Genomic DNA, 18221 nt, shown 5'->3' on the forward strand with positions numbered 1-18221 from the left:
ACTACTAAGTCAATTATATATACCCCCATATTAATCCCTTTGAAATTTTTAAAAATATTTTTAATATTATTATTTTTCAAAACTCTGCACCAACTTGCTTTTCTATTATTCATTATACAATGTCTTCAAATTTTATTTCTCCCTTCTTTAAAATTCTTTATGTCTCTCTCTCTTTTTTCTCTTTTCTTAGTTGTATTTCTACATAGGCATTGTGTAGATAAACAACTTTAAGAGCACAGTAGATAATTGATACTCCATAAACCACAGTGCCAGAGAGGTAGGAGCAAGATGAAGAAGCAGAGAAAACATTCTCAATTAAAAAACAAGAGAAATCCCCTGAAAGAACAATCAGTGAAATAGATATCGATAGCCTACTAGATCAAGATTTCAAACAAGAGTGATCAAATTATTGAAGGAAATAAAAGATAGAGTTTAGAGATATAAAATATGTAAAAAATGAAATGGAAGATATAAAGAAAAGCTGAGTAGAATAGGTAAACCCATTTACTGAGATGAGAAATGATCTAAAGTGGTCACAAAGCTGACTAGACATTGCAGAGGAATGAATTATTGACTTAGAAGACAGGACAATAGAAAGCATCCAATCAGATTGTCTACAAGAGAAACAATTGAATAAAGCATGAGACCTAAGGGATAATAAAAAGCATGCCAATCATGGCATGATAGAAATCCCAGAAGGGGAGGAATGATCAAAGGGGATTGCAAAGGTGTTTGAAGAAATAATGACTGAGAACTTCCCAAACAGATACAAGGAATCAGATATCCAAGTACACTAACCTCAGAGTGTCCCAAACAGGAAGAACCCAAATACCAACACCAAGACATAAAATTAAGATGTCCAGAGTCAAGGATAAAGAAATGATCCTAAAGGCAGCAAGAGAATAGCAAAGAGTAAGTTATAAGGGAATCCCCATAAGGCTCCCAGCTGATTTCACTACAGCAATACTAAAGGCCTGAAGGGAGTAGAAAGATATATTCAATGTCCTGAATGAAAAAAAGTTATATCCTAGGATACTTTAATCAGCATGTTTATCATTTATGGTAGAAGGATACATAAAGAAATTCACAGACAAGAAAATGCTACAAGAGTTTAGCAACACTAGACCCATGCTAGAAGAAATATTTAAAAGTCTACTCTAAATAGAAAAGCAGCAGGATACATCAAATATGTGAAACTCACAGCAGGAAAAGTGCTAACTCATGAATTACAAATAAAATACACACAAAATTTTAAAACAAGTGATACAAATCATTGAGAATGGGAGAGGGAGGCAGGAAAAGAGAGAATTTTTTTTTTGTTCTTTCTTTTTAAAATATTTTGTTCTCTGTAGGATGGGTTTGAGATCATGTTACTATAAGTTTAATAAAATCACTTATAATAATGGTCTAAAAGACTTATAAAAAAGGGTAACAACAAGACAAAAACTTATCAGGGTGTCAATAAAACTAAATAAAATACATGATAATACAAAGGAAAATGACCAAACCATAAAAGGAAGATAAAAGGAACAAAGAGGAAATACCAAATCAACTGCAAAAATAATGTCAAAATAGCAATAAACACAAACCTATAATCGATTATTTTAAATGTTAATGGACTAAATGCTCCAGTCGAATGTCATAGAGTGATATGCTGGATAATAAAGCAAGAACTTTCAAAATGCTACATACAAGAGACCCAATTGAGAGAGAAGGACACATAGAGATTGAGAGTGAAAGGATGGAAAAGAGTATTCCATTCAAATGGAAAAGCCAAAAAAGCAGGTGTTACAGTAGTCATTTCAGATAAAGTAGTCTTTAAAACTAAGGCCATAAAGAAAGATAAAGAAGGACATTTTATTCTGATTGAAGGAGTTATACAAGATGAGGATAGCACACACGTTAATATATATGCACCAAACAGAGGAGCTCCTAAGTACATAAAATAATTACTAACAGATATAAATGGGGATACTAATGGGAATCTAAACATATTTGGAGATTTCAGCACTGAATTAACATCACAGGACAGATTACTGAGATAAAAAATAAATTAGGCAACAGAGAAGTTAAATAATACAATAGAAATATTACACTTGGTGGATATTTTCAGAGCATTGCACCCCCCACAAAATAGTATATACATTCTTTTCAAGTGCACATGGGACATTTTCCAGGATTCATGATATACTTGGGCACAAAAGAAACCTCAGCAATTTTAAGAAGACAGAAATTACCTCAAGCATGTTTACTGAACACAATGCAATGAAGCTATAAATCAACAACAGAGAAACAAATGATAACAAAAGGAAAACATGGAGATTAAAAAATATATTATTAAAAAACCAATGGGAAAATAAAGAAATCAAAGCTGAAATGAAAAAGTACCTTGAGACAAAAGAAAATGAAAGCAAAACGGCACAAAATTTATGGGACACAGCAAAAGCAGTGCTGATAGGGGAGTTTATAGCGATACAGGCCTTCCTCAAAAAAGAAGGACAATCACAAAAAATAATTTAACTCACCAGCTGAATGAACTAGAAAAATAAGAACAAAAAATCGCCAAAGACAGCAAAAAGAAGGAAATCATAAATACTGGGGAGGAAATAAAATAGAGATTAAAAAGAGCATAGGAAAAAATTAAACCAATCCAAAAGGTGGTTTTTTAAAAAAGTAAGTAAAATCCACAAACCTCTGGCAAAACTCAAAATGAAGAAAAGAGAGAGAGCACAAATTTGCAAAATAAGATAGGAGAATGGAGAAATTACAACAAATAAAATAGAAATACAGAATATCATATGAGAATATTCTGAAGACTATATGGAATCAAACTGTATGACCTAGACGAGATGGACAAGTTTCTGGAAACATACTGTCCACCAAGACTGAATCTAGAAGAAATTAACCCCTTGAACAAGCAGAGCAGTAGAAATGAAATCAAAATAGCAATATAAAACCTCCCTATGAATAACAGCCCAGGACAGGATGGCTTCACTAAGGAATTCTACCAAACATAGAAAGAAGGACCCATATCAGTTTTACTCAAACTCTACCAGAAGATTGAAAAGGAAGGAATACTCCCAAAGTCATTCTATGAAGCCACATTCACCCTGATACCACAACCAGGCAAAGACACTACCAAACAAGAGAATTAAAGGCCAAAATCACTGATGAACACAGACGCCAAAATCCTCACCAAAATAGTAGCAAATAGAATCCAAAAACACAGAAAAAGATTATACATCTTGACCAAGTGGGGATCATGCCAGGGACACAGGTGTGGTTCACCATATGCAAATCAATCAATGTAATACAGCACATCAAAAAGAGAAAGGAAGAAAACCGCATGATCATCTCAATAGATGCAGATAAAACATTTGCTATAATTCAACACACAAGTATGATAAAAATTTTAACCAAAGTGGGCATAGAGGCAACATATTTCTGCATCATGAAAGCTATAGATAACAAATCTACAGACAGCATAGTACTCAACGGTGAGAAAGTCAAAATCTTCCCACTAAAAACTGGGACAAGGCAATGATGCCCACTCTCACCATTTCTATTAAACACAGTATGGGAAGTCCTAGCAACAGAATTCAGACAAGAAATAAAGTTATTCAAGTTGGATAGAATGAAGTAAAACTGTTATTATATTAACTTAGATGACCTGATCATCTATATAGAGAACCCTAAAGATTTTCCAAAACAAAACTACTAAAGCTAATAAAGACATTTAGCCAAGTAGCATGATTCATGTTTAATATATAAAAACTGTCACATTTCTTTACCTTAACAGTGAAATATTCCATAATTTTAAAAAATTCATATGAAATCAGGTCAAAAAATGAAAAACCTAAGAAAAACCAAGATAAAAAAATCAATAGGATACTGATAAATAAATTTGAAGATGATGCAAAGAAATGGAATGAAATCTCAAGGTCTAGTTGAGATTAATTAATATTGTTAAAATATGCATACTACAAAAGATGTCTACAGATATAAAGTGATTCAGCTCGAACTACATGATATTTTCCTCATAACTAAAAATACTCCTAAGATTTGTATGGCACTGAAAAAGAACAAGAACTGCAAAAGTAACAATGAGGAAAAAGAAAAATTTGGAGGTATAACCCAAAACCCTCCCAGATCGCAGAATATATTGCAAATATACAGTAATCAAAACAGCACAATACTGGAAAACATACAAGCAACTATATCACTGGAACAGAACACATAGGCAGAAATGAATCATCACATCTATGGTCAACTAAACTATGACAAAGGAAACAAAAATATACAATGCCTAAAAGACCATCTTCAGCAAGTTATATTGATAAAACTAGACAGCTACATGTAAATCAATAAAATTAGAACACTCCCTCACACTGTACACAAATAAACTCAAGATGTTTTAATTATCTGAATCTAATACATGACACAATAAAACTCCTGGAAACTAACATATGCAAAACAAGAGAGAAATTGTAGTAAAATTTTCTTACGTCATTCTTCCAAGCTGAAAACAATAAAAGCAAAATAAATAATAGGTCCTAATTAAACTTAAAAGCTTCTACACAGCAAAATAAACAGAATGAAAAGATGAACTTAAATCTAAGAACACATTAGGAAACTACGCAATCAACAAGAGGCTAATTTCTAAAATACACACATCGTTCATTCAACTACATTTTAAAAATCTACAAACAACTCAGACAGAAAATGAGCAGAAGACAATTCTCTAAAGAAGACACACAGATGACAAACAGGAACATAAAAAAAAATGTTCACATTGCTAATCATTATACAAAGGCAAGACAAAAATAAAATAATGTTTTACCTCACACTAGTGAGAAGGGCTGTCATCAAAATGTCTCAAATAATAAAGACTGTGGAGGTTGTAGAGAAAAAGGGACTCTCCAACGCTCTTGGTGGGTATGAAAATTGGTGCAACAACTTTGGTAACAGTATGGAAGCTCCTTTAAATAATAAAATTAGACCTATCATATGACCCAGAAATCCCAGTCCAGGGCATATAAAACATAAAACCTGAAAACAAAGAATCCTAGGGTAAAACATAAGAAGTACACTTGACTTAATTTGATTCTTTATATGTCTCCTCTGGCAAGGGAAGCAGAAGCAAAAGTAACAAAATATGATTAGATCACTCTAAACAGATTTACACTGAAGAAGAAATGATCAATAAAACGAAAATTCAACCAAAACAATGGGAGAATATATTTTCAAGTGATATTTTCCAATCAACTGTTAATATCCAAAATATATGGCAAACACATACACCACAACAATAAAAAAGACCAAACAATCCAATTTAAAAAAATGTCCATAGGAACTGAATAGATAGATCTGAATCAATTTTCTGAAGAAAACATACAGTTGGCAAAATGACACATGAAAATATGTTCAGAGTTATAAATTTTTAGGAAAGTCATAAACCAAAAATGAGACAAGACCTCACACTTCTCAGAAGGCTCTCATCAAAAAGTAAAGAAATAGATGGAGAGATTGTGGAGAAAAAGAATAACCGAGGACACTGTGTATGCAAAGAATGCAAAGTATTATTTCCATTGCATATAAACATCAAATTTTCTTCATCTAGTTTTTTTCAAGGGATGTTGGGTTTGTAGGCCCCTGTCTGAAGGCTGTAGAGATTAAGCCCATGGGCTGAACTGATAAACAAGCTGTGAGGAATGTCACATATTCAGGCTGGATAAGAAATGGCCTACTCAATGTATCCAGTATAGATGGCTGGATACCCAATGATGGGTAAGTTCCTCAGAGGAGGACAAACTACGGCAGGCACAGCCGCCGGCTGGATAAGAGATGGCCTGCTTAATGAAGTTCCGTGATGAACTTGAAAATAATCCTTGATCATTTAACATCCTGTGCTTTCTGCAGGAGCATCAGGACATAAATAGCTTAAGATTATTAACATTGTTATAACTTAGATGATACATGAGGTATTGTGCATGTCCTGTATAAACCCTTCTTCTAATAATCAATGAACAGAGAACTGCTTTGCTTCTCTCCACACAGTGTTTTTGTATATATGTTATCGTGCCACTGACAGGGTTAATTTAATTTGTTGGGAGTGTCTTAAAAGGATGTTGCATTATATACAATGCTCTTTCTGCACCTATTGAGATGATTATGTGAGTTTGCTTTTCATTCTATTAGTGTGGCATGTCACCTTTATTGATTTGAATATTTTGAAGTCTCCTTAAACCCAGGGATAAATCCCTTGACTCATGTATGTGTATGATACATTAAATGTGTTGTTGAATTCATTTTGCTTGTGTTTTGTTGAGAATTTTGGCACATATGTTCATCAGGGATAATATTCTATATTTTGCATATAATATCTTTTCTAGCATTGTATTGCAAATAAAGCTGGCACCATAAAATATGTTTGGAAACTTTCACCCCCTTCAAATTCTTGGAAGATTTGGGGAAGACTTGGTGAAAAATTGTCTTCAAATTTATGACAGAATTCACCAGTAAAGTCATCTAGTATATATTTTCTTGTTTGGGAGGTTTGGATTTCTGATTTACTCATACACACTTTTGCTCTATTTAAATTTCTAATTTTTTCTTGATTCAGTATTGGAAGACATATGATTCTGGGAATTTGTCTTTTGTTCTAGGTCATTCAAATTGTTGACTAGTGGTAATTTCTTATGATGCTCTGTATCTCTACACATCTACAATATCTTCTCTTTTATTTCTAATTTAATTTCAATCTTTATTTTATTAGCCAACCTAAATGTTTGTCCAATTTATGTTTAAAAGAAACAGACTTATGTATATTTTATATCTTTTCAATTATTTCTCTTGTTATTTCCCTTACTCTGATTCATTCAATTTTCTCTTTATTCTTTCTGTTTTCTCCTAGATTCTTGATGTGTAAAGATAAGTAGTGTGAATATTTGTATTTCTTTTATTATTAAATATTATTTATATAGTTATTATTTATTCATTTACTTACATAATCATTTACTTATTTACTTATTTATTCATTTATTTATCAATGAAGTACTACCATTTACAATGTGTCAATCTATGTTGTATAGCACAATGTCCAAATTCATGCATATGTTTTTGTGCCTATTAAAATAAACTTCATGATATTTACATACAGCCCTGTGTCATACAAAAGGCATTTTGAAAAAATCTATTGTTATATATAGTTGATAACATATATAACTCTACAGCTCCCAAATACATCGTCTCTTAGCCCCTTTCTTCAGTAACCATGAGATTATTAAGTAGGTCTGCAAGTTTGTTTCACTTTTGTAAATGGAATCATAGTGTTCTCATCCAAAATTTTTTTAATGTTCTACATATGTGATGTCATGTATTATTTTTCTTTCTCTTTCTGGCTTACTTCAATTAGAATGACACTATTTGGGACATCCATTTTGCTGCATTTGTCATTGTTTATCATTTTTTATGACAGAATATAATTCCATTGTGTAAATATGGCATAAATTCTGCATATTGTCATCTCTTGATGGACAATTAGTGTGCTTCCATGTCGTGGCTCTTGTCTATAGCACTGCTAAGAATATTGGGGTGCAGGTGTCTTTTTGAATTAGGGTTCTCTTTGATATATACCCAGATGTGGGATTGCTGGATCATATGTTAAGTCTAGTTTTATTCTTTTGAGGAATCACCGTCCTGTTTTCCACAAAGACTGCAACAAACTATATTCCTACCAACAGTGTAGGAGTGGTCACTTTCTCTACAGCTTCCCCAGCATTTATTGTTTGTGGAGTTTTGAATGATGGCCATTGTGACTATTGTGAGTTGATACTTCATTAAAGTTTTGAATTTCCCTTCTCTGATAAAGATAGTTAGCAATTTTCTTTTTCATATTTCTATGTGGTATTTGTATGTCTCTAATGGAGATTTGCTTGCTTAGGGCTTTTGAAAATTTTCATATTGGGTTTCTTGTTTTTTTTTTATTATTATTAGGTTGTATGAACTCTTTATATTTTAGAAATTTAGCCTTTTTCAGTTGCATCACTTCTAAATATTTTCTTTAATCCTGTAGGTTGTCATTTTGACTTGTTTATGGTTCACTTTTCTGTGCAAAAGCTTATAAGTTTAATTAGGTCCCATTTATTAAATTTGCTCTTACATCCATTACCTGGGTAGGCTGTTCTAGAAGATAATTGCTGAGATTCATCTCAGAGTGTTTTGCGTATGTTTTCTTCTAGGAGATTTACTGTGTCTTGCCTTACATTTAAGTCTTCCAGTCATTTTGAGTTTATACTTGTGTATGGAGTGAAGGAGTGTTCCAACTCCATTGCTCTGATGCTGCTATCCAGTTTTCCCAACACCAGTTGGTGAAGAGATGGAATTTTCTCTGTCATATTCTTGGCTACTCTGTCAAATATTAATTGAACATAGGCCTGTAGATTTACTCCTAGGCTCTCTATTCTGTTGCATTTGTTCATATGCCTGTTTCTGTACCAATATCATGTCGTTTTGATTATTGTAGCTCTGCAAAAGTGTATGGAGTCCAGGCGGGTTATTCCTCCAGCCTATTTCTTTGTCTTCAATATTGTTTTGGAAATTATGGATTTATTTGATTATATATATGTCATATGATCATTTGTTTCATTCCTAAAAAGAAATGTTTTGCATAATTTGATAGGAACTCCGATTAAGTCTGTGGATTGCCTTGGGCAGTATGGCCATTTAAACAATTGTATTTCTTCAATTATTAGACCATTGGGTATCTTTTCAATTCTTCAAATCTTTCTTGATTACCTTAATCAATGTTTTCTTGTTTTCTATGTATAAGTCATTTGCTTCCTTGGTCAGAGTTTTGATTAAACATTTTATAGTTTTGGGTGAAGTTATAAAAGGGGATGTTTCTATACTTTGTTTTCCTGTTGATTCAATGGTAGTGTAAAGAAATCTAAATGGTTTTGTACATTACTCTGTCTACCTTTCCCATTTCCTTTTATTGCCTAAGTTATATTTTGTGAAGCTTTTACAATTTTCTATATATAGTGTCATGTCTGCATATCGTGACAATTTTACCTCTTCTTTTCCAGTCTGAATTTTTATTTCTTTTTCTTGCCTGACGGTTGTGGGTAAGAATTCCAAGACTATATTGAATTGAAAGTGTGAGAATGGGCATCCTTGTCTTGTCTCAGGTTTTTGTGGGAAGTTTTCCAGTTTTTCACCATTGAGTATTTTGCTGGCTATATGTTTGTGGTAAATAGTTTTCATTATGTTGAAATATGGTCCCTCTATGCCCACTGTGATAAGAACTTTTATTGCAAATAGGTGTTAAATTATATCAAATGCTTTTTCTGCATCTACTGAGATGATCATATCGTTTTTGTCTTCTCTTTTTTTGATATGGTGTTTCATAATTTATTAATTGATTTGCGTATGTTAAACCATCCTTGTGTTCCTGGGATGAACCCAACTTGTTCATGGTGAATGATCTTTTTCTTAAATGCTGTTGGATTCTGTTTGTTAATAATTTCTTAAGGACATTTACATCTATGTTTATCAATGATATTGGCCTATAGTATTCTTCTTGGAGTAGTGTCTTTGGTTTTCTTATCGGTTTGATTTTGACCTTATGGTGTGAGTTTGGGAGTACTCCTCCATATCAATCTTTTGGAAGATTTTGAGTTGGAATTGTATGGATTTTTCCTTCTATGTTTGGCCAATTTCCTCAGTGAAGCTATTTGGGTCTGAATTTCGTTTGCAGAGATTTTTTATTTAATTGATAATTCTATTCCAGTTTTGGTGATCTGTCTGTTCAAATGGTTAATCTCTTCTTGATGCAATATTGCTGGGATGAATGTTTCCAAAAACTTCTCCATTTCTTCCTGGTTATCCAGTTTGTTTCCATACAGTTGCTCATGGTATTCCCTTATGATGTATTGTAAATTTGTTGTACACTTTGTAGTTTCTCCATTTTCATTTCTTATATTATTTTTGTTCTCTCTCTTTTCTTGCTGGTGAGCCTGTCCAGAGATTTGTCAATTTTGTTTACTATTTCAAAAAAGAGTTTGATTGATTTTTTCTATTTTTTAACTTTATTTTATTCTTCCTCCCTTCATCTTTATTTTTTCCTTCTTTCTGCTGACTTTTGGTTTTGTTTGCTCTTCTTTTCTTGATTAGCTTACATAGAAAATTAGATTATTTATTACAAATTGTTCTTCTACTTTTAGGAGGGTCTTGTCACTCTGAACTTCCCTCTTAAGAGTGCTGTTAATGTATTCCATAGACATTGTGTAGTGTTTTGTCATATTTCTCAAGATATTTTTTAATTTATTCTTTTATTTCATCACCTACCCCCCTTGTTTTAGTACCATGTTTTTAATCTGGATGCTGTTATTTTCCTCCCTGGTTTTCCATGATTGATTTCTAGTTTCATGCTATTATACTCAGAAAAGCTGCTTGAAATTATTATTATCTTCTTAAATTTGTTGAGGCTTCTTCAGTGTCTGAGTTCATAATCTTTCCTAGAAAATGTTCCATGTGCACAGGAAAAGAATGTATATTCTCTTTTGGGGAGAAGTACTGTTTTGAAAATGTCAACCATCTCTAATTATTTTATAATGACTTTTAGTATCTTTGTTCCCTTATTAATTTTCTGTGTGAAAGACCAGTCCAGTGGTGGTAATGGGAAGCTGTAGTCTCCTATTGTTATTGTGTTCCCAGGGATTTCTCTCTTTTTATCTATTAGTATTTGCTTTTCTTTTAGGTGCTCCTATATTGAGTGCATATATCATAATGAGTATAATATCCTCACGTTGTATTGCTTCTTTAATCATTATGTCATGTCCTTGTTTATCTTTCTCTATGGCCTTTCTTGTAAATTCTATTTTGTGTGAAGTCAGTACTGCTAGTCCTGCTTTCCTGTAAAGTGCATTTGCATGGAATATAATTTTCCATCTTCTGATTTTCAATTGATGTGTGTTCCTCTTACTAAAGTGGGTCTCTTGTATGCTTCATAATGTAGGGTCTTATTATATTATCCCATCTGACAATATATATCTTTTTATTGAAGCACTAAGTCCATTAACATTTGTGATAATTATTGATAGACTGGTGTTTATTTCCATTATGAACTTCATTTCCCAGGTGATTTGGTATTTCCTTTTTGTTAATTTTTTTTCTTCTTGTGGCTTGATAAGTTTTCTTTTACTATTTTGGTTTCTTTTTTCTTTGTGACTTCATTGTTAGTATTTGATTTATGGTTACATTGTTTTGTATTTATATTGACCCGTACTATATCTGTTTATTTTAGCTGAAAAGAACACAAACTCAAATCCATCCTACAGAGAACAGAAACAAGAAGAAAACTCCCTGTATTGTCCTGTTTCACACTGTGACCCTTAAAAATTTTAATGTCCTGTTTTACAACATAATATTTATTCTGTTGTAAGTCATTGAATCTATTGCCTTTCTAACTATGCCTTTCTCTTCTTTATAGTGTCCTGCTTCTATTTTATTTAGAGTAGATCTTTCATTATTTCTTTTTCTCTTGCTAAATTCTTTTAGTATTTGCTTGTGTGCAAGTTATTTATCTCTCCTTCAATTCTCAAAGGTAGCCTTGCTTGACAAAGTATCTTAGAACCCAGTTTTATTTTATTGATGACTTTGACTATGTCTTGTCACTGCCTTCTGCCTGCTGTATTTGTGTAGGAAACTTCTTTACAAATTTTATATATATAATTATATATATTTATGTAAAGAGCACCTAGAAATGAAGTTAATATATAAGGTGAAAACCTATACATTAAAAAACAGAAAACATTGATGAAGAAATTAAAACTTATCCAAAGAAATGAAAAGATCTCTTATGTTAACGATGTGAAACAATGTGGTTGAAACAACCATACTACACAAAGGAATCTACATTTAGTGTGATTCATGTCAAAATACCCATGAGAATTTTCCATTAAATAGATCAAATAATTTCAAAATTTATATATAATCACAAAGACCATGAGTTGACAAAATAATTTTGAATAAGAGTATTAAATTTAATGGTGTAAAGTTCTCTGATGTTAAACACTCCTACAAAGCTTTAGTAATTAAAACAACATGTTACTGGCTCAAAAACAGACACCAATCAAAAGAAGAGAATAGAGCAACCAGATATAATTCCTCACACCTATGATCAATTAACCCATGGTAAAGTAACAAGAGTACAGAATGAAGACATTCTCCTCAATAATTAGTGCTGGAGAGATTGAACATGTAAAAGATTGATTAGAATATTTCCTCACATTGTATACAATCCATGAGCAAAGAATATCGTTCTATTTATTTTGTTTTCTTTTATTTCTTGCACCTGAAATTTATAGATCTATGTTAAGATCTTTTATTTCACATACCAAATGTATTCCTATATTATTCTATTTGATATAAATTAACACACAATTGTTTTCCTAATTTCTCTTTCTGATAATGTGTTGTTACTATACAAAAATGCAATGAATATTTGTCTATTGATTTTGAATTCTGCAAGTTTACTGAGTTTGTTGGTTATTTCTAACAGTCACTGGAGGTGTCTATGGAGTTTTCTATCTATGCATAATTATGTCATCTGTAAAAATTCACTGCTTTTTTACAAGTAGGATGACTTTTATATTTTTCTTGACTGATTGTTCTGGCTAGGACTTCTAGTAATGTAATTTAGGACTTGTGTAAGTGAGCTAGTTTTTCTTATTACTGGACCAGAGTAAAACATTCCTGTATGCTAATATTGAAATTGATGTTAGTCATGGGTTTTTCATATATGGCTTTTATTATGTTTAGTTACATTCTTTGTAGAGCAAATTTGTAAAGAATATTTTTATAAAATAGTTATGATCAGATCTGTCAATAATTTTCCTACATATTTTGAGATTGTTATTTTTGAGTTCTTTGTTTTTTAAGGGATGATATCACATATATTGATTTGTGTATGTTAAATAATATTTATGTATCAGGACTAAACAAAACTTAACTATAGTTTATAATACTTGTAATATGCCATGAATTCAGGTTGCTAATATTTATTTAGAATGGAATTTATAGATACTGAAGGAAAAATTTTCTTTGTAGCTTGAGTGTACATTTATTTATTTAAAAATTTTATCACTCATTTTGAATTTGGCTTCAGTTTAACGGAATTTATTACTAAATAAAAATATAAAGTTTTGTAGAACAGCATTTACTTCAGTTTACTGATACAGAACATAGCTATTATTTACAATTAGTGAACAAAACACTTGCCTTAAAATGCCGTATTATACTAACAATGCCAACTGTTTCAGGACTGAGAAATGTACTGCTACCTAAAATGAATTGCCTGGTCTTTTTCACCCCAAACCACATATACTGTTGTTTCTTTGTTTTTGATTGTTTATTTCTTTGCCCCTTAATGGAGGCACTGCTTATTGAACCAAGGATCTTGTGCATAAATGTATTTATCAACATCATTTTGGAACACATAACAGAACCCACAAGAGTATGGATAATAAACATGACAAAAAGTTTATTTCTTCTAGCGACTGAAAAACCTCTGAGTGAAAGAATGGCAAACATAAACATTTGTAAATATACAATAATATGTTCTCTTTTGTAATTTTAAAGTAGGATATTAAATTACATTTGTTTTACTTATAGCAATGAAATGAAATTTAAAACAAAATTTCCCCCCTTTGGGATTTCTTAAATTTGATTGCTTATTTTAACCTAATTTTATTTCATAAATATTTACCATTTATTTATAAACATACCAAATAAACAGATATTTATTCTGCTAATATTTTGAATATAGAGTTATTTATTGTAAAGTACACAGATAAATACATACTTCCATTTCCAAATCAAATTATTTTTCACCCTAATTACAACTGACCATGAAATTGTTATAAATTTTATGTAGAGGTTTTAAACAGTTTTCACTGTAAATTCCAAAATTTAAAATTATTTTATATATTTTCTGCATTATTTATACTCTGTTCCCCAATCTGGTGTAAATTTATGTACAAAAGGATGGATATTGGTTTTATTTCATAGACCCCAAAATTAAATTATTAAAAAGATTTTGTGTGGATAATATTTGCAGATCACACTATAAAAATAAACATCCTACATGTTTCATTTTAACTGGATAAATGAGAAGTAAACACTGACTGAACATTACATTTGAGTTGCTAGGAGACCAGTCGTTTTGTGATGTCACAGCTACTCAGGTTGAGAACCATTGTGATGGCCTAGCAGTTTGTCTGTGCAGGCCTACCAAAGCAGCATTTGAAGATGCAGTGCTCAAAATCATGCAGAATAAAAAGGTAGCTGTAGATAAAGTTACTTTAGATGGCATATTTTTCTTCAGAAATTCAAGTTGTGTCTCTTAAAGATGGACCAATTGGTTCAGGAAACCCCGGTAGATCTCTATTGTGTAATCAAACATTCCTTGTGGACTTGGACTTGAAGACTATGATTGAAGAAAATGCTGTTCAGTATTTGTCTGAAAGATCCTTGATTGAAAGACCATGTTACACACATTGTGTCTCTGAACCAGATGAAGATAATGATTTTCGTTCTCTGACATTTCCAAGAAAACTCTGGAAAAAAGGTGCGAGTGACGAACTTAAATCCATCTGGTGGGGTGATAATGGACCTTCCATAGTGATTGATGAAGATGTCTTTAAGAAGGAAGTTTTGGAAAGAAAGCCCCCTTTCAGAATATTTCAAATTGGAAGTACGAAAAGTTTAGTTAGAGAGCTTAAGCTTTATGGGTTTAGTAAAGAGTGGCAGAATTTTCAAAGATCTGTTTGTCTAGTTGACTTTCTGGCAGAAGAAAAAGAAGTCTCTGTTTTAAGAAAGGTATACAGAAATTTTAGATACCACTTGGTAACTTATATATAAAATTTTATTCTGTATATCATCCTATGGTAATATAAATGTTAAGATAGATTTTGAAAATTGTATTAAACTACTAAGTCTAAAATACTTTATTTTTTCTAAAAAATGAGGACAGTACCTTAAGAAGTCAAAATTATGAGAAACTTTGCTTGAAACTCTGAATCTTAACAGAAATCAAAATAAAGGTATTAATGCTGCTTTTAAAACGTGGCATAAACCATTACTGCAAATACTACCTTCTTAAATTTGATGACTATACTATTTAAATGTGTAGTTTCCAAACAAGAAACTTAAAAATATCGTCAGCAATGTTCATATTTTGATGATATTATCTTTGCATTGTAAACGTGAAATCTGAGGATTTACAGGTTAGGCTAATTTTTGGCTTGTATTTTGATTTAAAATATTACTAAAAATTTTCACCTTTCATTGTAGCTGCAGTTCTATCATAATCCAAATTTTAAATGAGGCTGTCCCCAGATTTTACTTAGAGTAAATAGAAGAGTTGAGATTAAAAATGATTCTCCGGTATCTTCATTGGCTGAAGATTTCAAAAAGAAGCACTTTAAAGCAGGGGGTAATGTGGATAATCATAATTCTGGTTTTGTGGCTAACGCTAGTGGAGAAAGTGCTTTTTAACCTACTGCAAATTTAAACATGCCTCTAATAAGAAGGCCTTCTACCACCCAGGTAATTGGTGATAAAACTAACCTTATCAGAGGTGATTTTTCTCCTCCATCATCAAGGTCAGTTATACCAACAGAACAAATTGCAGTGGATCAACGTGCTATTTTAAATGAGTTGACCACTGTCCACTGGCACTATCAATGCAGCTAAACTGAAGCAAATGGCCGTGTTGTGAACTTCATTACAACTAAATATTCTACTTCTCTGTACAGCATATTGTCTCCCATACAGAGCAATTATTTTGGACTGATGGTGGAGCCTTATACTTTTCCAAATACATATCACAACATATCTGCCAATGAAGGTCGTTTTTATAAACTTCAACCTGGGAGCAACCCATGGATTCTAGTGCCAGTGATAGCTGATACATCAGCTACCTCTCTTTCAAGGCCAACTCATCAGCCATCTTCAGCTTATGAACGTCATCCTAATTACAACTGATCTACCACAGGATTACCATATTATACAGGATAACAAAGATTAAAATGATGTTGAAAAATGTCGACAAATATCTGCCAATTTCTTGTTTGAACGATAAACATAGATGTGTAGCTGTATTTTCCTTTTATTTTTTAATAGAATTAAGAGTTAAATGGGGAGTAAGTTACCATTTAAAGAAAAAAGAGATATTTGATATGATCATTTGATGAAACAATATGGGAGTAAATTTAAATAATTTCTTGTAAGGAAGAAGAGAAAATGGAAGAATTTGGAATAAGACTAAAACATGGAGAGTGGGAAAAGTACTAAATGGTTTCTGGTTCATACTGGAAAGTATTAAAAGTGTTAAGTTAGGATAGGTTGGAACAGGAGATAAATGCAGGTACCGGCCCAGGGATCATGGTCTCTATTATGTCATCCCCGGAATCATAAAGGTCACATGATGTAGTCTCAGATGGCACATTCAGCACGTGGTAGAATTTAAGAAGTAATTTTATCAATGGTCTTCTTTGCGCTGTTCTCAAAGCATTCGAATGGGTTCTTTCATTCCCTGCCCTCAAGATTTTACACTATATTTTCTAGTCAATAATTTATATTGCTTTTCTGTTCCAGCCAAAGGCCAGCTTACATCCTCAGGGTGGCACTTAATGCCTTTCCAACTCTAAGCCCACAAACTCAACTTAGTTTAGTCAGTTCTTTATAAATTGGCATCTGACTACCTTGGCATATCTTAATGTTTCACTGTATCTGGAGATACATCCAGGCAAATGCTTGTCAACTATTTTAGCTCCAACCTCACCACTTTTGCTCCAGCTCATCCTTGGAAGTTGTGTGTCCTCCTTTTACCTACTTACACTTTTCCAGTCTCAGCACAGAAACCACCTCCTCCAGATGTTTTCTGTCTATCCCACTTTCCTTGTCTAACTTGTATACCAGCAAAGTAAGCACAGCACATGCCAAAGGATGAATTTTACTATTTAGTGAACGAAAAATACATGTTGACTTTAAGCAAAATCTACTTTCCTGAAACAACAAAACTCTCATGGTTTTCAAACTATTTCGTTATGGTCTTTACTCTTCACCACAAACTAGTTCTTTTCATAGTCCAAGGACTAGTAACTCAAGAGAGTAAGTGGAGGTAGGTACAGGAGAAAAAGTATTATTTTCTTCTTAATTCATGCCTCCAGAGGCCTAAAGCATTCCATTCCCATTTGCTGGAATTTTTCCTGTCTCTTCATCACTCACCCACCCCAAAATAGCTGATTCTCTTCCCCTTACCAATAACTATACTGACTTCTAATAAATTTACTTCTTAGAATCAGAGCTTTGTCCAGAAGAGACAGTGCCATTGCAAACATTTAATGTAGGTTTATACACCCCACATAAATTGTGCCCCTTCTAACTTTCACACAGGAAGCATCTTAGAGGTACTAGCCCGTTGGTTGGAGTGGTCATATTCAGTAACCCAATTGCAATCTAAAATGTGTGGAGTAGGAGGAAGTGAGGGTAGTGGAATTAAAGATTTATCTAACTGCAAGAACACCAAATTTCTGCAGATATTAGAAATATAAAATATTCATGGAAGACTCTGACTTTTTCCCATTATTTTAAAATTAAAGGTGAAGCATTTTCAGAATGTGAAATGCCCTGAAATGCTGGAAAAATTGTAGGCAAGTTCAGGGAGCCTAAGGCTTCTGCTCACAATCATGCAGTCAGTGTCAGCTGATAAGACTGAAATGGCAAGATTCAGTCCTGAAAATGCGTCACCAGTTGTGAAGAAAGCCTTTGATAATCTGGAGAAAAGGCAAATGGGCCAGGGTAAGCTGTAGCAACATCCCACCAATATGAAATTTACCAAGAGAAGGAAATATCCCACTTGCAGCAGGAGAACTTTGTCTGGACAGCAGTGGTTTTTCCTACAACAGAAATTTCAAGCTTTTAAGTTTCTGAGCTCAACTCTGATGGTGGCTATGTTTTTGCTTACATTAGCAGTCTGGGGTTCAGATGGGCTGGTTCAGCAGCTAGTTTCCAGCTCTCTTATCAGACAGTGGTTCTTACCACGATCATATTAACAAGGTTCTATAATGAAAAGTGAAAAGCTACAGTTTACTTTCAAAATTAGAAATCCTAAATAAGAATATTGTTTATTTGTCCATCTGTAGTATTCTACCTTG

General features: G+C 32.5%; 1 pseudogene; it reads left to right on the top strand.

Annotated features, from left to right (window-relative positions):
• The window catches only part of LOC140693365 (heat shock transcription factor, Y-linked-like), an 85446-nt pseudogene extending 67974 nt beyond the window's left edge, over nt 1-17472 (top strand).
• The last annotated feature ends 749 nt before the right edge of the window (nt 17473-18221 follow it).

Source organism: Vicugna pacos, unplaced genomic scaffold (genome assembly GCF_048564905.1).
Source record: "Vicugna pacos unplaced genomic scaffold, VicPac4 scaffold_19, whole genome shotgun sequence".
NCBI classification, from domain to species: Eukaryota; Metazoa; Chordata; class Mammalia; order Artiodactyla; family Camelidae; genus Vicugna; species Vicugna pacos.